The sequence below is a fragment of the Miscanthus floridulus genome, chromosome 7 (assembly GCF_019320115.1).
Source record: "Miscanthus floridulus cultivar M001 chromosome 7, ASM1932011v1, whole genome shotgun sequence".
NCBI lineage: Eukaryota > Viridiplantae > Streptophyta > Magnoliopsida > Poales > Poaceae > Miscanthus > Miscanthus floridulus.
The window spans coordinates 46,206,243-46,227,401 of record NC_089586.1 but is presented as its reverse complement, the minus strand read 5'-3'; positions in this window follow the sequence as shown (position 1 = coordinate 46,227,401).

The following is a 21,159-nucleotide window of genomic DNA, read 5'->3' as shown; positions in this document are numbered from 1 at the left end:
TGTGCTCAGTCCATGCAGTTCACATTGCACGGCGTGTGTTTGGTTTGCTTCTTTTTTTATTTGCCATGTGGGGCCGGTAGCGATGCCTGGTTTGCTTCTGCATTGCAGCAGATGGAGAGCGATGCCGTTTTTCTGTGGTGGGACCCAAAATTTATTAGGCATCACTAGCACACTGGAGAAGGCCTTAGAACGGGCGAATGGCCGAGGAGCCAGACACCGGAGGAGAGAGGCTGCCCGTGGGGACTAGTCGGCCAGTTTTCTTTTCTTTTCTTTTTGAGAGGAAGACTAGTCGGCCAGTTGACCAGTTATCAAGTTATATGGGCCAGGCCAGGCCAGGCCGCCAGGCCTGGGAGTTGACTTCAAGGAGACAGGACTGACTTCTGTGAGGGAAAGCTGCCTGCTTAGCCGAGTGCGAGAAAACCACCGAGCCACAGAGCAGAAGAGTCTCTAGGCAGGTTCTTTCCCCTCTCTACAGTGCTCAGAGGCGAACAGCGGGCGATTTCTCGATCTCGGCCTGTTCCTCACCAGATCTCTCGCCTCTGTCGGCGTCTCCGGCATCGGGAGGTGAGGGATTTGATTGAGGGCAAGTGCAGTTGTCTATTACTACTAATTATATGTTATATAGTTTGAGTAGTTTAGGGTTACCTTTGGCGGCATCCATGCGACGCCATCCGAGGTATTCGGTCCTCCATGGCGGTGCTGATGATGGCAGCGATAGCTCCCTCATCACTGCAGCCTAGAGGTTAATAAGGTGTGAGCTCGTTGGATCTGGAGTTCTGGTGGGTGCTCTAGATCTCGTCGGGCTATCCTTTTGTCCCTCCCTCGTTTTTGTCGGCGCCGGCACTGATGATGGACTCTCCGACGAAAATCTTGGGAGGTATGTCTACCAACTTGTGGAACTAGGTTGGTTTTTAGCTCCCACCTCTTCTGGTGGTTTGCTTCCCCCTCTGGATGTATCGTCTTCCGGCGAGCCGGGGTTGTTGGTAGATAAGTGTTGACGGTAGTTAACAACCATTATAAACCGTCAAAATAACATGTATAAGGACATAAATATAATCACCAACGAAGGTCTAGGGGTTTAAACTAACAAATTCCACGAGTTTTGGTGAATCTGTATTTTCTACAGGGTTTATTCAGAAAACCGTCAAGGTGGACCTACATGTCAGATTTAATTGCTCTTATCCGCAGTGAAACGGACACCAGAAGACTCGAGAGGACTCTATGCCGAGGCAGAGAGGCAGAGGTGGCCGGCCCCACCTGTAGGCCGCCTGGCCCCCTAGGCCCATATGTCAGCCCCTCCTTCGAATGTCAGTTCTCCACCGCCTCTAGGTTGCATCTACGCCGTTTTTAAGTCGATTTGATCCATGGGCTCACGTTGGATGTTCCGGCCTATATATACCAGCCCCTGCCACCCCTAGGCATAACCCTAGTTATCAAGTCATTCGAGAAGACAGAAACCCTAATCATCCTCAGAGCTCCACCATATTTTAGGGCATAGCTAGTTAGGCTAGGTCTAGAGGGAGGCAAGCAGGCTTCGTTTTGATTCCCAATCGTGTCAAGAGCGTGGTTTGATATAATCTTTGTACCCCCTCTCTGTGGCAGAACCGACCAATTTATAAGAGCACAAGTACAATAGCAACCACCGAAGCGATCGCACCGTCATACTTGAGCCCCTATAAACCCGGTAGTCCATCGAGTATCACGCAGGATCTCGAATAATCCAACACACAACCAAGATCGTACATGATTCAACATATAAGCCACATGTTACATAAGTTCACAAGTAGTTCAACATACATCGGAGTATGAAAAGAGTTATTACAATACCAAGTTCGAATATAGTAGTAGCGGAAGCAAAGATAGTTTTTTAACTAACATCTCACACCATTATTCAAATACTTGTCAGTTTATGATCACATCCCACAAAAGCATCATAGATTAGATATATAGAAGCGCCTTGCCCATGGCCTACTCCTCGTCCACGGCAGAATAGAAGTAGTTCTTACAATATCCATGATAGACGGTGTTATCTGTGTAAGGAAAATGGACCCTAGGCCCATTTACTTTGGATTTTGGTGTTTGATGACCAACACAACCAAATTAGACTAATGATTTTGCAAATGTTTTTTTGTAGTCCAATAGGGTGCAAGACGTGACTTGAACGAAGGCGAAGTGATGATCTGATGATCAATACCGTAATCAAGACCTTAAAAGCTCAAGAGAAGACCCAAGATATCAAGCAAAGTCCAAGCACGAAGATAGGAACCAAGCCGTACGCAAGATCGCGAAGAAACAAGCTCACAGAGGTGACCGAACGCTGGCAGAAGCGACCGGACGCTGGACCGGACGCTCCGATGAAGAGGCTCAGCAAACAGGCGTCATCAGCAGCGACCGGATGCTAGACTGGACGCTGGCGACAAACCGACCGGACGCAGGGCAGCAGCGTCCGATCGAGTACAGAGAGGTTCCAGAGCGGCGATACTGCGATCAGACGCGTTCGGTGGCAGGTGACCGGACGCTGGTAGCGTCCGATCAGTTGTTTGCGGCTTCAACGGTCAGGACGACCGGACGTGTCCGGTCAGGACGTGATCAACATCCGGTCAGTAGCAGAAAAGCAGGATTTCGTCCCCAATGGCTACTTTCTTCATGGGGCTTATAAATAGACCCCCAACCGGCCATTTGGTAAGTGTGGAGCTGAGGAAACATACCAAGGGTGTTGATACACCATTTTAGTGATCTCCACTTGCATAGTGCTTAGTGATTCATCAGGTGATTAGCGTAGGTGCTTTGTGAAGTGCTTAGGTTGATTAGACCACCGCTTATGCACTTGCTCTAGGTTTAGGCCTAGTGTTTATTGAGGTTTGCATACCTCTTACCACTCGGTACTTGCGAGCACCATTGTTGTACATCAGAGGGGCTTGAAGTCTTGCGAGATCACACCAACCGCATTTGTGGTGTGGCCGCCATTGTGTACCGGAGGGAACAAGGCCCATAGCGTTTTGGCCAGAAGCTTAATAGTAAAGATGGCGGGGAGCATCCGGGAGAGGCTTGCCGGAAGGCACGTCAGAGACCCACTTGCGCGTGGGGAAGGCCCGAGGCTATCCACGGAGTTACCCGACTGGGAGCTTGGCCCTTGTGAGGTATTCCTTACGAGGGGCTCCAACGAGGACTAGGGGGAAGCTTGCGCGCTTCTCGATACATCGGTAAAAATACCGGAGTCGTCGACGGGAATTTGCATATCTCTACCTTGCTCTTTAGCTTCCACACTTACATTGATTACTCTACTATGTTTGCGGTAGAGATAGCAACACACTAGCAAAACCAAAGTTGTACATCTAGATAGTTTATCTGTTGCATAGGTTTGGTAGGGTTAGAAAAAGAGACCATAGTTTAGAGTTAGAATTTTTAAGTTGCCTAATTCACCCCCCCCTCTTAGGCGTCACGGTCCCTTCAATTGGTATCAGAGCCGGTTGGCTCAATTTGGACCTTTGGCTTAACCGCCGTTGAGCCGACGCTATTTAGAGTGGTTGGGATGGATACCGCTAGGCCTCCGCACTTTGACGGCACTAACTTCCCATACTATAAAGCTAGAATGGCTTGCCACCTTGAGGCAGTTGATTTGGGTGTATGGAGAGTCACTCGTGACGGGATGAAACCATCCTGAAAAACCCACAAAGAGTCATGAAAAAGAAATGCACTTTAATGCTAGAGCTAAAAATTGCTTGTTTGAATCACTTAGTATGGATGTTTTTAACAAAGTATTCACTTTAAATACGGCACATGAAATTTGGTTAAAACTCCAAGAGCTCCATGACGGCACAAGCAATGTCCGTGAGTAAAAACATTGTCTAGCAAAGTAAAACTATGATTCATTTACTATGAATGATAATGAGCTTGTTCGTGATATGTATTCTCGTTTGAATCTAATTATCAATGAGCTCCATTCTTTAGGATTATTAAAGCTAGATGATGCGGACATCGTGAGGAAGATCATCTCCGTGCTACCACAAAAGAAATATACAAGCATCATCACCATCCTTCACAACATGGAGGACTTGAGCAACATGACCCCGGGCATAGCCATTGGCAAGTTAGTGGCATTTGAAATGTCATGTAAGATGGGTCAAGAAGAAGCTTCTTCATCAAGCAAAGGCAAAGCTCTCACTTGCAGCGAGAAAAAGAAGATGAAGGGCAACAAGTTGAGACAAGCTCAAGCTCAAGTTCTTCAAGTGAAGATGAAGAAGAAGATGAAGACGATGATGATGATGATTCAAGTGATGATCAATCTTCCTCCTCCACCTCCGATCTTGATGAAGAATCAATCAAAGTGATCAACAAGGTGGAGAAGATGATCCAAAGGCTCAATGTCAAGGGTGTGCCCATCCAAATTCAAGATTTCATTTTCACAAATCAAAGAAATGAGCAAAGAAAGAGAGGATGCTATGGATGCGGCGAGTTGGGGTACTTTGCGGAAGTTTATCCAAACAAGCCCACACCCAAGACAAAGAAGAAGGTATGCAAGAACCAAGCCCTCACATTAATAAGATTATGGGATGATTCTTCAAGTGAAGAAGAACCCCATCACAAGAGGCGAGGCCGCAAGCACTCATCATCAAGCTCTTCTCGTGTGTGCCTTATGGCACGAGGTAACAAAAAGCTCTTCCTCTAGTGAGAGTGATAGTGATGATGATATGCCTTCTTATCATGAACTTGTGTAAGGAAATCTTAATTATGCTAAAGCTTGCACTAGTCAACAAAAGAAGCTCAAAAGTTTAAAAGAAAAGATAGATAATTCACAAAAAGCATACAAAACCTTGCTTGAACAATATGAGAACTTTGCTAATCTCAATGTTGAACTATCTACTAAAATTGAGAAACTTGAGACTAGTGCAACAATAAATGCATACACAATCAATGATGAGCAACTCTTAAAGAAAAATGAAAAATTAAAAGAAAAGTTAGCTAGCTCACAAGAAGCATATAATAGTTTGCTTGCTAAAATGGAAACCATGTGCAAACATTGTGATGAGCTAACTAATAAAGTTGCTAATCTTGAAGCCGTTAGCACAACCCCCACCAAGGCATCTAAAAAGAAAAGTTCTATCTTTAACATGTCTAAAAAGGATGCCTCTACTTCCTATAACGATTTATGTTTAGACTCACCTTTGTGCAATCAAGTTTGTGTTGAGAAAGTTGTTGTAGATACATGCACACAAGAGGTTGCAAAGGAGAATGAGCAACTCAAGCAAGAAGTAGCTCGCCTCACCAAGGACTTGACTCAAGTGAAAGGCAAGGCGAAGCAAACCCAACTTCATCAAGATAACACCGTCAAGGGAGTGAAGAAGCTTGATGAAGGACAAACCATGGTTTGTTACATGTGCCACAAGGAAGGTCACAAGTCCTATGAGTGTAAGGTGAAGAATGGGGGAGGAGCAAAGAAGAAGGAGATAAAGCAAACAAGCAAGCTCTCTAACACCTACACCAACAAGGTGGACAAAAGGCCTCCACACCTTTTCTCTTGAAGAAGAATAAAAATGACAAGGTGGTGGCCATCAAGGTGAACAAGCAAGCCAATAATGGGGTCAAATGCTTTTGGGTGCCAAAGAAAATCATTTCAAACATGAAGAGCACCAAAAAGGTTTGGATCCCGAAAGGGAAGTGAGAAGTCCATCGGACTTCGGGGAATTTGGAGACTTAGCAAAGTATGGGTGCATTTCATGGGATGCATCATGATGGACAAAATCATTGCCAAGTGGGTTAGTGAATACTATGGACCCAAATTCTCCTTCACATGTTAGGTAACTAGATGTTATTACTTTTTAATTGGTACATCTTGCAATTAGTTTTTCCTACAATTGGTATCTTTAAGCGTCTAGTTACTCTTCATGCCTAGGTTTGCATTTGCATGCTTATATCTTTTATCATGCATACACTAGGTATATCTTATGGTACGCTTGCTCGGTCTCATTTTTAACCCTTAGAGCAAACCTACATGGTTTAAAATTGCTTAGAAGCACGGCACATAGCTTGTCTTACTTTTGTTTATCTAATATGTGCCAAAGTCCAAATTGTAGATAATCTCTCCCGAATATCATTTTTGAAAATGATTCTCACATTCATGAGATGTCATCTTTCAAGTGGTATTTTGATTCTAAAATCAATGTGCATGATTCCTACAAAGTATTCTACATTTGTGTGCACAAATTTAGGGAGAGGATTACTCTATAAGTTGGATGCCTTGAGACTAACACCTTTTCAAGCTTATCATGTGTGTAGTAGTCTCATTGCAAGGAAAATAGAGTCCCCAGAGCTAAGCATCATACTTCAAATATCCACCACCTATTGCAAGTGGTAGAAATCAATTTGGTTTCCACATGTGGTATTTCTAAACCAATATCATCATGTTGATTTTATTTTAACATTTATATGCTTTCTTCATGCATTATATAGATTAAATTCTCTTGTACAATAATATGCTAATTATGCATATACTTTGCTTTCTATCATATGTATGCATATATTTAGAGGGAGCTTAATCTATATAATGTGAGAGTCAAATTTTGTGACCTATTCCATTCTACATTCAATGGATCACTAAGTTTGACCCTCCCTTGTGCCACTAATGTCTTCCTTTTCGGTGTTTGATTCCAAATGGGAGAATTTAGAGGACCAAAGGCAAGCATTAATACAAGGTGTAATGGTCTGAAAAAGGGAGGATAGTAGATTATGGATTGCCTATGTAATGGGAAAATTTGTAGGAAGCAAGGCTTAAATCCATAATGCAACATGGGGACATTTGCAATGGCAAGATAAGTTTTATGTAGTATCATTTAGTTTTACAAAGAAGCATCTTTTAGCATCACATAACTTATGTAGTATCATTTAGTTTTACAAAGAAGCATCTTTTAGCATCACATAACCTTGCCCCTTGCATTGCATCCTAGCAAGTAGGTAGTTTTCAAATTACAAATTTTTTTATTATTTGCTTGCTTTGGTCGTGTTGTCATCAATCACCAAAAAGGGGGAGATTATAAGGAAAATGGATCCTAGGCCCATTTACTTTGGATTTTGGTGTTTGATGACCAACACAATCAAATTGGACTAATGATTTTGCAAGCGTTTGTTTTGTAGTCCAATAGGGTGCAAGACATGACTTGGACGAAGGCGAAGTGATGATCCGATGATCAACACCATAATCAAGACCTTAAAAGCTCAAGAGAAGACCCAAGATATCAAGCAAAGTCCAAGAACAAAGATAGGAACCAAGCCGTACGCAAGATCGCGAAGAAACGAGCTCACAGAGGTGACCGGACGCTGGCAGAAGCGACCGGACACTGGACCGGACGCTCCGATGAAGAGGCTCGGCAAATAGGCGTCATCAGCAGCGATCGGATGCTAGACCAGACGTTGGTGGCAAACCAACCGGACACAGGGCAGCAGCGTCCGATCGAGTACAGAGAGGTTCCAGAGCGGCGATACTGCGACCGGACGCTGGCGGCGTCGGATCAGTTGTTCATGGCTTCAACAGTCGGGACGACCGGACACGTCCGGTCAGGACATGATCAACGTCCGGTCAGTAGCAGAAAAGTGGGATTTCGTGCCCAACGGCTACTTTCTCCATGTGGCTTATAAATAGACCCCCAACTGGCCATTTGGTAAGTGTGGAGCTGAGGAAACATATCAAGGGTGTTGATACACCATTTTAGTGATCTCCACTTTCTTAGTGCTTAGTGATTCATCAGGTGATTAGCGTAGGTGCTTTGCGAAGTGCTTAGGTTGATTAGACCATCGCTTATGAGCTTGCTCTAGGTTTAGGCCTAGTGTTTATTGAGGTTTGCATACTTCTTACCACTCGGTGCTTGCAAGCACCATTGTTGTACATCGGAGGGGCTTGAAGTCTTGCGAGATCACACCAACCGCGGTTGTGGTGTGGCCACCACCGTGTACCAAAGGGAACGAGGCCCATGGCATTTCGGCTAGAAGCTTGATAGTAAAGACGGCGGGGAGCATCCAGGAGAGACTTGTCGGAAGGCACATCGGAGACCCACTTACGCGTGAGGAAGGCCCGAGGCTATCCATGGAGTTACTCAACCAGGAGCTTGGCCCTTGCGAGGGATTCCTTATGAGGGGCTCCAACGAGGACTAGGGAGAAGCTTGCGCGCTTCTCGATACCTCGGTAAAAATACTAGAGTCATCGAAGGGAGTTTGTATATCTCTACCTTGCTCTTTAGCTTCCGCACTTACATTGATTACTTTACTATGTTTGCGGTAGAGATAGCAATACACTAGCAAAACCATAGTTGCACATCTAGATAGTTTATCTGTTGCATAGGTTTTGCTAGGGTTAGAAAAAGAGGCCATAGTTTAGAGTTAGAATTTTTAAGTTGCCTAATTCACCCCCCTCTTAGGCATCACGGTCCCTTCATCTGCATCAAGTGGGAAATAAACCCTGAGTATAAGAAGGTACTCAGCTAGACTTACCCGTCATAAACCAAAATAAAGTGACTCCAAGGATCATGCAAGGCTTTATAAGTGGAGCTAGCTTGACAACATTTTTGCATAAAAGACACTAGTTGAGCTACACATTTTATAATTCGGTCATCAAGTTAATTATAGCTATTCATCTCTAGATTAGCAACTAACCTATGCCAAACAGGTGACGTAGAATTAGGTAGCATAACAATAATAACCATAGCCGATGTAATATTTCCATGTTCATCATAACCATCATATTTCATAGTCCAATTACTACAATGAAGAAGCTCCGTCAAGTTTCTCACTATTCGGAAGAGACAGCGATTTGAATCGATTGCAACCAGCTAGGCAGTTATTCCTAACACAAACCCAAACATACCTATGCTAAGATAGTCTTAGGTTACTTTTGGTACAACTCAGGTACACATTTCGCGGGGTCCGATCAGCGCTGCACCCTCAGGGACACTACCGGATGCCAGGTCGATTAGGACTTTAACCTATCATTGGCCTCACACCGGCTCCTCACACATCCTTATTGCCTTCAGAGTGCACACTTTCACTTAATGGGTCCCGACCTGAGTTGAGCTACTCGACTTCGCGGTCAGAATGAGTTATCCGGCCAACTAAGTGAGAGGCATGTGTTCAAAGTGACAAGAGGGCCTCGAACGATGCGGTCCTTAATTGGCACAGACAGAATCGCATGAGTCAACCTACACATAAACTCCGTCTAGCCTCCAGTTATATTATCCCATGGTTCTTTTCCACGATAGCAAATATAACCAACAGTGCTCTGGTATCCACCTATATCTTGCAGGTGATAGGAAAATCACCTGACTTCTACTGGTCTAAGCATGACTGAGCATATATTTGATACTGGATCTACATAGGGTTTAAGATATATTTCTAGACAAGGAAGTTATATGCATCAAATGTTTTCAATCAACTCCTATAACCTAATGTATCAAACATAAATGGCGCAAGTGATATTTGTAAAAACATAGGAGGCTTAAAATGCACCGGGGCTTGCCTTTTAGGAAAGAGGTGGGCCTGTGGTCAGACACTCTAGTAGTTCTTTGGAAGCCTGCTCCTCACTTTTAGGAGCTATCTGCTATGGTGCCTCCTGATTCTTCTCATCTTCGGCTTCGAACTCCAAGAGGGTGATTCTTTCGGGCGATCCTATATGCATGAGCTCGGAATAAGATATCATGGATGCATAGATAATGATATGGATGATATGATATGATGAAATTCATAATCATAAGTGTTATTAACAGCAAGGCATTAGGGTGATATTAAGATTAACTTTCTTTTACTGAGTAGGTGCATATCTCCTTTCTAGTAATTAAACAAACACCTATTTAAAAAATTTTCTGGACTACAAGACAACAGCCACCTATTTTGACCATAACTAGAGTTTTGCACATCCAATTAATCTAATTTAGGACTTTCTGGAAAGCTTATAAAATTATCTACAACTTTGTTATTGACAAGTTTTATAGAAGAGATCATTATCATCACGAAATTGTCACCACAACAGAAATAACGCATGTAGCCCTCCAGTGGAATTATAAAGTAATAATTAACTAGCTGCCTATAACCAATTAATTTTAAGCACAACTACTAATATCAATAGATCATATGAAACACAAGCACCATAGAAAACATCATGGTTAAGCCCAATTAATTTATTTGTACCTCGTTATTAATTTCCTTATATAATAGGGTGGTTTAAAGGATAATTATTTCTAGTGCACAATAATTTCTGAGAAAATTACAATAGCTTACACTTGACCCCAATAGTCTACTGTACAAAGTTCATGCTATTTGGATAAGTATAGCCACCTCTACAAAAATAACAAGTTGTATAGGCTTATTTTAGCAAAAATAGTCTAGCCTAGTGAAAAATGTCAAACAATAGATTTCATATTTTTCCTACTTTCTTCCTAGCACAAGAACACTGTGTAAAAATTTGCATGATCATAAGTTATGTATATTTACCCCAATTAATTTCACCAGAAACTAGCAATTAATCAAGGTTAAATAGTAAAACCTTATTTCAAGTATGCCTACTATAGTTTTAGTATTTTTCCTAGCTAGAGCATGTCAACACAAGACCAACAAAACTAGAATCACATTTTTAGCACTTCTCTAGCTCAAGTTATGCATTTTACAAGATAGAAACTAATTTAAAAGCACTTATCTAGCTTGACTTAATTCCCCTAAAAATACCCCAAACAGTAGGTTTCATATTTTTATCAAATAGTACACTTCATGATGAATCGAACAAAATTTGGTTCACCCCATTTGGATACTCCTAGCTCCAGATATAATTTTGCAAGTTTGTATACAAATCTATAAAAACAACAAAGAAAAACAATTCAAAAACCCTAAATACGCTACGTACACCCGGTCTAATGCACCCACAATAACTGACACGTGGGTCCCGCAGTCAACTCATCCCCACCCAATAGACACATAGAGCAGAGCACACGGTTGACCGGCGGCAAACTCACTGACGGCGAGGTCACCGGCGTTGTACTCCCCACACCCTCGCGCATCGACTGGTACGCTTGGTTGGCCTAGCGGATCACCGGAGCTACTCGTCGGTGGTAATGGTGGCATGGCAGAGGTGCTCAGCGGTGGGATCATTGTCTCTGGCAATGACATGGCTAGGCGAGCGATGCTATAGCATCAGGGAGTCCTAGCGGAGCTCTAGGGTTAGGTCTAGGGCATGGTCAAGCAGTGGTGTGCTCTGGCCATGTGCATGGCGGCATGGCTACGCGAGCATGGTGACGGTGAGGTCACCGTTCCGATGAGATGACTGTTGAAGGCAAGTCTCCATCTTTGGGGAAAGTGCTAAAGCTCTAGGCGACATGGTAATGGTCACTAGAGGTAGCTAAGGGTGGTCGGTTGAGGTCGGCAGCGGTGAGCGCATGCCTGCAGCCATGGCGGATGTGCATGGCGGTGTTGCACATTCACGCGTGACAGCGGTGGTAGTAGTTAAGCCAGTTGTGGCCTTAGCAGCTAAACCCTACGGCAACGATGGACTAAAGTGGAGGGAGATGAGAGGAGCACCGGTTGCGGCTGGCCACGGTGAGCTCAAGCTCGGTGGCGCATCGCGACCCTAGTGGAAATGGTGATGGTGCAATGTGGCCTTACCCTTGCCCAAGTCACGAAGTGTAACACCCTAAAATTTGTATATTTTTGAAATAGGAGAAAATGAGTAATTATGCATTTTGTGGGAATTTGAGTTAGGGAAAAACAATAAATTTTATTAAATTAAAATCAAATGTAGGTTCACAATCATGTGTGTGCATTCATGCTGCTGCTTAATGATCTTTGAACGGTTTGATTTGAAATCAAATTTCTACTTGACTTGAATTTTGCCTTCAAAATTGGTTTGAAAAATAGAAAAGGGATTTCTTTCTTCCTTCCTCGCTTTTGGCCTGGTTGGCCTGCTTCTGCCCATGGCCCACTCCTCCTGCCGGCCCAGTCGGCCTACCTCACTCGTGGCCTGCTCTTTCGTCTCCATAGGCCGTCGTTCTCCTTCTCTTCACGCGTCGTGGCCTTTCCTTCGCGCGGCCTAGCCGAGCGCCTGGCCCAAGTCCGCGTCGCGCCACACGTGACCTCCCTCTGTCGTTGACGCACCGAGGCCACCCATCAGGCGCTCCTCCTTCCTCATGTTGTGTCCTAGTCAGACACCGTTGCTGATGCTGTCCGTGCCCGCCTCCGCCACGAGCCCCGCGCCGTGCCTCTCAAGTAATCCCCGCCTCATAAATAGCCGGTCGATCCCGCTCCGCCTCCTTATCCCGCCTCGCAGCAAGCTTTCTGCCTCGCCAAAGAGCTCACAGCTGCCTCACCCTAGCACCGCTGCAAGCTTGGAGTGCCACCACTATTTCACCGAGCGCCGCACAACTGTCGTTGCTTCCCATCCGATCTTTTCGGCTCCGGTGAGATCCCCATCTCCTCCGCTCTCTCCCTATGTCACCAGTGAGTCCAACCGTGCACTGTAGGCCGAACACCGAGAACTCCAGTGAGCTGGCAATGGCACTGTTGTGCCTATTCTATTCCATCCAGCCGCCGTCGTCTTCTTCCCCCTTGATCTATTTTGGCCGTTAGATCGGGATCCAACGACCGGTATCCAATGAACTAATTCGGCTGGTTGTTTTACAAAATGGTCCCTCGGGGTTTTAAATATAGAATCTACCGTCCGTAGCGTCTTTCTAGATTCCATTTTCTTTTCTGAAAGCGTACTTTGGTTCGGTTAGATTGAAAATACGTTTTCAGCTATTTACAGTTTTGCCACTCAACTTGTTTTAGCCATAAAATCTTTGTTTTAACTCCGATTTGATCCTTTCAAGTTGTGTTAGATTCATAATTAAGTAATCTACATGTTTATACTACTATTAAGTAGGTTTTCAACTTTTAAAAGTCAAGGTTAGATTTAATCTATTATTTTACTATAGGAAATCTTGTTTAATTCATAACTTCTTCGTTTTAACTCTGATTTTTGTGATCTTCGTGTCTGTGTGATCGTAGCGAAACATAGATTCGTTTTCCAAACTTTTCATCTTGATTTTATGCTATTGGTGTACTATTCTAATCTATAGCTTTGTTTGCTTTACATGATTGCTCCTGGATGCATGTATGTTGCTGTGTTATCAAGTATAGACGGTGAGCAATTCGTAAGTACCATCATGGCTTATACTTCTATTCGTACGACTACATCAATCCGGTCGACCTCTACTACAACTCTGGTATAAGCTAGTTATTGACTCTTGTTTAGTTCAAGTACGGCTGCATCGATCCGGTCGACCTCCACTACTCGAACTAGATTAAGGTCAAGTTATCGGCTCTATCTAAGGGTGGCGTCATTCGGATAGATTCATTAAGTTACCAATATTGCTTATTGCTTCCATTATTTATCTTATTACAGCAATATCACTTTGCCCGATTGGGATTGATCTAGATCGGCCTTATATCCTTTTTAACCCATCATTTGTTAATCTAAACTGATCTAATCTGCATCTTTAACGATGAGTTACATTTTTGTTGGCTGTCTACATCAATCTTGATCATGCATAGTGTGCGGTTAAGGCATGTCTGATCTTGAGTAGATCTATTGGCTAACGAAAATCGTTCTATGGCCCGTTATCACAGCCTATGTGATTCTGCCTCACACCCCACTGTTAGCACCATGGAGTGGGTATCGTTACTTGGTAGATCTGTTCCTGATAGGGTATGACCTTAACTGTGCGCTATGCCTGAATCGGCTGTTTTAGTCGACATCGAGTGCTTTCACGAACAGTTCATATCACGAGACTATTGAAGTAAAGATAGGTCGAAAGATGTGTTAGCCCCATGATCTTATTATTGTATTATGGCCTGCATGATTCTGCCTCATGCCCCACTGATATTAGTAATAAGTTAGGGTCGTTGAATCTATTGTTGTTTCTACGGCCTGCATGATTCTGCCTCATGCCCCACTGGTTATAGCGATAGATGGGATATAATATATTCATTAGATTTATCTTTATTAAATGGTTAAATGATGATGAGCTATTTCTTTTATATAAAAGGGATTCGGTTACTTATAGTCATTGGCTTAGTATAAACTAATTATTGTTGACATCTTATTGCCATTGACTGATATTTGTCTAAATAATAATATTCATCATGAATGATAACTGATTTTTTCCTTCACAACCCCATGAGCTTTAACTGATTTATTCTTATGAATATGCTGGAATCGACTATTTAGTCGATCTCCTTTCATATCGGCTCTCAGAGCCGCACATTCAGGACTGTCTGGCAACACCGGCATGTTTCGCCTTAAATTACTGATTAGCTTTCTCTTCTTGTTAATTACAAGGTCAAATTGACTGGCATGTCTCGGGAGGAGTGTGCAGGATCAACCACCCCTATGTTGAAGCCAGACGGATCTACAGCTCCATCGAGCAGACCCTTCCAGCATGCTTGTGTGCCCTCGGCACGGGACGAAATTTCTGTGTCGACAGTAGCTTATCAGTTGGAATTGCCTGAGGGTTTGTCAGGTATGCACGATGTGTTCCATGTGTCTCAACTAAAGAAGCGTTTGCGTGTACCCAAGGAGCAGATACCGTTAGAAGAGCTTACAGTTAAGGAAGATCTCACTTATGAGGAGTTTCCAGTAAGGATTTTGGAGACGACAGAAAGAGTTACAAGGAGCCGAGTTATAAAGATGTGTAAGGTTCAGTGGAATTGGTATACAGAAGACTAGGCTACTTGGGAAAGAGAAGGGGATCTAAGGAAAACATACCCACAGTTATTTGAGTAAGCATCATCCAAATCTCGAGGACGAGATTTATTTTAAGGGGGGTAGAATTATAACACCCTAAAATTTGCATATTTTTGAAATAGGAGAAAATGAGTAATTATGCATTTTGTGGGAATTTGAGTTAGGGAAAAATAATAAATTTTATTAAATTAAAATCAAATGTAGGTTCACAATCATGTGTGTGCATTCATGCTGCTGCATGATGATTTTTGAATGGTTTGATTTGAAATCAAATTTCTACTTGACTTGAATTTTGCCTTCAAAATTGGGTTGAAAAATAGAAAAGGGATTTCTTTCTTCCTTCCTCGCTTTCAGCCTGGTTGGCCTGCTTCTACCCGTGGCCCACTGCTCCCGCCGGCCTAGTCGGCCTGCCTCACTCACGGCCCACTCTTTCCCCTCCATAGGCCGCCGTTCTCCTTCTCTTCACGCACCGTGGCCTTTCCTTCGCACGGCCCAGCTGAGCACCTAGCCCAAGTCCACGCCACGCCGCGTGTGACCTCCCTCTACCACTGACATGTCGGGGCCACCTTTCAGGCACTCCTCCTCTGCCGCTGACGTGTCTGATCTTTTCAGCTCCGGTGAGATCCCCATCTCCTCACGCTCTCTCCCTGTGTCACCGATGAGTCCGACCATGCGCTGTAGGCCAAACACCGAGAACTCCGGTGAGTCAGCAATGGCATCGCCACGCCTGTTCTATTCCAGTCGTCCGCCGCCATCTTCTTCCCCCTTGATCTGTTTTGGTCGTTAGATCGGGATCCAATGGCCGGTATCCAATGAACCGATTTGGCTGGCTGTTTTGCAAAAAGGTCCCTTAGGTTTTTAATTATAGAACCCGCCATCCCTAGCATCTTTCTAGATTCTATTTACTTTTTCTAAAAGCATACTTTGGTTTGGTTAGATTGAAAATATGTTTTCAGCTATTTATAGTTTTGCCACTCAACTTGTTTTAGCCACAAAATATCCGTTTTAACTCCGATTTGATCCGTTCAAGTTGTGTTAGGTTCATAATTAAGTAATCTACATGTTTATACTACTGTTAAGTAGGTTTTCAACTTTTAAAAGTCAAGTTTAGATTTAGTCTGTTATTTTACTATAGGAAATCTTATTTAATTCATAACTTCTTCATTTTAGCTTTGATTTTTGTGATCTTCGTGTCTGTGTGATCGTAGCAAAACGTAGATTCGTTTTCCAAACTTTTCATCTTGATTTTATGTTGTTGGTGTACTGTTCTAATCTATAGCTTTGTTTGCTTTGCATGATTGCTCCTGGATGCTTGTATGTTGCTATGTTATCGAGTATAGACGGTGAGCAATTCGTGGGAGATCAAGAGTACTACTTTGATGAGCAGGATCAGCAAGAGTGCTTTGCTCAAGGCAAGTATAGCATAGGATCATCCTTGTTTCCTATTCACTTTAATTCATTAAATTCATGTTGCATGTGTCACCTTGATAGGAATTCCCTAGAATTGAACTTATACCTTGTCACCTACGGGATATGCATTAGGTAGCTTTGCTAGTGCTCAATTAAACCATGATCTTGTAATTTGACTAATGGTATATGCAATAAACATTAAAATATGACTTTTTAGCAACTTGGAAATAGGGGGCTGGAGTATTTAGCTACTTTCCAAATGCTTTAGATTCCTCTCCCTAAGGACTTATCTGTAAGTGATCATCCGAGACTTATAGTACAACTGTGAGGGCTATATGGCTCTGGCTTTAGCTCAGTATGAGGACCTTTTCTAGCTTGTTAGAGGTTACATTTATGGTGCAAGAGGGGTGTATTCCGGATTGGATATAGTGCGGCCTCTGTCCGTCAGTGTATAGGCTACGTGTCATTGTGCCTATCAAAAGGGGAGCCCTACATTCGCAGGCCATAGAAACCTAGCGGCCCTAACTTGTTAGACAAACCTTTGAAAGGCTTCATAGTGACCCCTGCCTGCTCACCTTGGAAGTGTTTTGGGAATTGCAAACCCGGGCATATGGGTATCATGACTCACAGTGAAAGTGTACAACCTCTGCAGAGTGTAAAACTGATATATCAGCCATGCTCATGGTCACGAGCGGCCTTGGAACCCTTATAGAATAGATGAATACTAAGAATTATTTGTTTATGCTATTCATTATTCATGTTTATAGTGATCATGTGTTTTGCATTGGGAATTGAAACAACTTGTTGCTACTCTTAAGCTAAAATTGTGACAACTAAAAGTTGAATGCTGTTAAACCTATGTCAAGCCTTTTGAGCCTCATGAACCCCATGTTACACTTGTTGAGTACGACATGTACTTACGCTTGTTTACTTTCATTATTTGGATAAAAATCCCAGATGGGTAACAGATGGTTATGGGTATGATGATTTTTCTGAGGACTTCTAGACTTGTGGTCAACCAGTCGACGTTCCTGTGAAATGGAGCTTCCGCGAGAGATCTTTTCATTATACTTTCACTATATCTATGTGAAGACTCTGTCTTAATATTCGTGATGTAATAAACACTTGTGATGATACTACTTATAATTTGTTAGCTTATGTGTGTGACTAATCTCTGGGCGCACATAAGATTTTGCATCCCATTTTTTCCTTAAAATTAGGTGTGACAGATTGGTATCAGAGCTGTGTTAACTGTAGGACGCAAACCTAGTCAGCAATGGTTGTTTTGGCTTCTTTTACTTCACTCATTTCATGCTTTCTATCTCACCCTTGTTATTTGCTAAAGTTTTATGCTTGTTTTGCCTTATTCTATTATGAAAATTATTGCTTCTAATCTAACTAACTAAATCTAATTCTGTAGATGCCTCGTGCCAGTAAGACTGCCCACACCAGCACCGAAGGTTACTACCTACCTCGTGGTTTGTCCATAGAGCCAGAGGAGGAACCCTAGGAACAAGAATTTGATTCACCAACACCTGTACCTACTCCTGAGCCAGTCTAGGAGGAACCCAAAGAAGTCAAGGTCGTACAACTATCCAATGATGATGAGGAAGACATCATTGAAGAGGATGAGCCAATCCTGCCCCTAGGATGGATGACAAAGGTGTGGCATAAGCTAGGATGTGAATCCTCCATTTAACACCACCGACTCATGAGCATTCTTCAGACCTACTATGGGGACTGGGATGCAGCTGTGGAGTACGTCTGCGAAGAACATATGCACCCTCTAGAAGACACCTTTTGGAAGACCAGGGTGTGCATCTCCATCAAGGATGAACAGAAAGGCGCATATCAGCTGGATTCAAACTATGCGCACCATGCTCACTGTGCTACCATGGAGGATCGCATAGAAGATGCAGCCGCTGAAGCTTGCATAGGTCTTTGTGGTCGTCGATTCAAGGATATGAAGATTGACCAATATTGATTCCTCCCTCACCAACACTTAGAATTGGGATGGGCAATGATGGACCCATAGGGCACTGATCCAACAACTCAGGTGATGGTACATTTGGCTATGAGTCTGTAGCAAAGATTCACCGACTGGAGGATCAGTTGAAGGCACAGCAGAAAATCATTCAAGAGACACCGACAGGTGGTAGATAAACAAAGAGTGTGCCTCAACTTGCCAAAGATATATGAGGAGCTTCCCCATAAGCCTCGCCCATAGATGTTGGAGTCCCTTTTATGTAATAAAACAATAGTAGAACGAGTCAAGTTGAGTCTAGTTTAGTCTATTAGTGCGGTGTGAATATTGGTGTGCTTAGTTGATTTGTTATTATGTTTATGTGTGAGTTGGATTTTTGTAATGTGTGCTGGAACTTTGTGGGCATGTCCACAAGTTTTATAGTTAAGAATATTAAAGTTTGGGTCAATAAATAAATAGTTGGGTTTGGTATATCTTGTTCTCTCAGAATCAGATTTTTGAAGCAGTCTGCCTTTATCTTTATGCCAATTAAAATCTACTTGACCAAAAATTATGAAATTTTTATGAGAATAACTATACTTAAGTATCTTTCCAATGCCTCTAGAATCACCCTCATATCTGATCTGGTTTGTGAGATTTCGCTGTTTCAAGATAAAGTTTCTGTGCAGTCTAGAATCTAGAAACAGTTTCGGGTGTATCCTATTTTTGAGTAACATAATGATAGAATCTGGGAATGTGGTCTGAATAAATGTTGTAGATAATTTCTGAGGCTTTCCAACCATATAAAGTTCGACTCTTTTGGATTTCTATAACTTGAGATATGACTGTTTTACCGAGCTGCTGATGTTGAGACTCGTCCAGAAAATTTTCAGGATGTATTCTAACTTGGAAATTTCTAAATTTTGAATATTTGTGTTGAATAGCAAATGTATGGAAGAGGAAAAGGCCGAGGTCGTGGAGGTGTTCCCCCACATCCACCACCACCGCCACCACCGACTATTGAGCAACTCTTAGCAGTATAGACACAGCTCATGCAAGTGTTGGTGCAGAATCAGCAGAACCAACAGGTTGGTGGAGCACCACGTGATAAGTGTGGTGAATTTTTGAAGGGCCATCCCCTGGTGTTCTCTCATGCCACTAATCCACTGGAAGCAGATGATTGGCTTCATGCAGTGGAAAAGCAACTCAATACAGCGAAGTGTGATGATCAGCAGAAGGTGTTGTACGCTTTAGGACAGCTCCAGGGAGAAGCTCAAGACTGGTGGGAGTCATTCGAGTATGGACGTCCTGTTAATGCTCCTCCTATCACCTGACAGGAGTTTAGAGAGAATTTCAGATCTTACCATATACCCGAGGGACTGATAGAGTTCAAGCAGGAGGAGTTCAGAGCTTTGAAGCAGGGATCCATGTCCGTTGCTGAGTATCGTGACAAGTTTGCTCAGTTGTCACGTTATGCTCCTAATGAAGTGGCTGATGATGCCGACAAGCAACGCCACTTTCTCAAGGGTCTGTATAATGGTTTGCAACTCCAGCTTATGTCCAATACATACCCCAATTTTTAGACACTGGTGAATCGCGCTATTGTTATCGACAACAAGCGCAAGGAGATGGAGGCCAGGAAGAGGAGGCTTCAGGGACAGGCATTTGGAAGTAATACTCGTCCGCGCACCAACCCTCAGCAAGGCTTCCAACAAAGGTTCTAGGGACCACCCAATCAGTGAAATCATGGTTAGTACCCTCAGCGCAACCAGAATCAGCAGCAGAATGGCAATCAACATCCTCAATAGCAGAGTGGTCAGCAGACACCATGATAGGGAACACCCAACAATACTCCTATGAAGACTAGTGCCCCTAGCACTCCCAACAAGTGTTTATGTTGTGGTAAAGAAGGTCACTTGTCTTATAACTACCCTGTGAAGCCCAACCAGCAAACCCCCCAGAGGCAGAATAGTAACCAGAAGCCATCACATTATGGGAAGGTGAATCATGTGTCTACAGAGATGGCACTTGCGGAACCAGAAGTCATGCTTGGTGCGTTCAATGTCAACTCAACCCCTGCCACTGTTCTTTTCGATTCTGGAGCTTCGCATTCATTCATATCACAAGCATTTATTAGAAACCATAGCATACCATTATGTGCCATGCAAAATCCTCTATTAGTAAACTCATCGGGAGGTAGTATGCAAGCTTCATATCATTGTCTTTCGACTAGTCTATTCTTAAGGGGGGTAGATTTCAAAGTGAGCCCCATTGTGTTGAGAGCATCTGGTATTGATGTGATTCTGGGTATGGACTGGATGAAGCAACAACAAGTAGTGATTCAGTGTAAGGAGAAGGTAGTTGTTGTGACCGCACTAAATGGGGAAAGAATTAGTGTTGATGTTGTAATACAAGCACAACTGATAGCCATAGTAAACTAGCTTGATGATCGCATTAACAAGGAGGACCTAGTGGTGGATGAGTTTCCAGATGTGTTCCCCGATGATTTGCTAGGTATGCCACCAGACCATGACATTGAGTTTATTATTAAATTATTACCTAGAACTGTACATATAGCTAAGCGTCCATATAGAATGGGGGTTAATGAACTAGAGGTACTTAAGAAACAAATAAAGGAATTATAGGAGAAATGTTTTATTCATCCTAGTTCATCACCTTAGGGAGTATCGGTTATATTTGTTGACAAGAATGATGGTACTCAGAGGATGTGTGTTGACTATCGGTCACTCAACGAGGTTACTATCAAGAACAAGTACTCGTTGCCTAGAATTGATGATTTGTTTGATTAGTTGAGAGGTGCTTGTGTTTTCTCTAAGATTGATCTTCGTTCTGGCTATCATCGGTTGAAGATTCGTGCAACTGACATACCAAAGATAGCTTTTACTACGAGGTATGGTTTGTATGAGTACACTGTTATGTCATTTGGTTTGACCAATGCACCTGCCTACTTTATGTACTTGATGAATAAGGTGTTCATGGAGTTTTTGGATAAGTTCGTGGTGGTATTCATTGA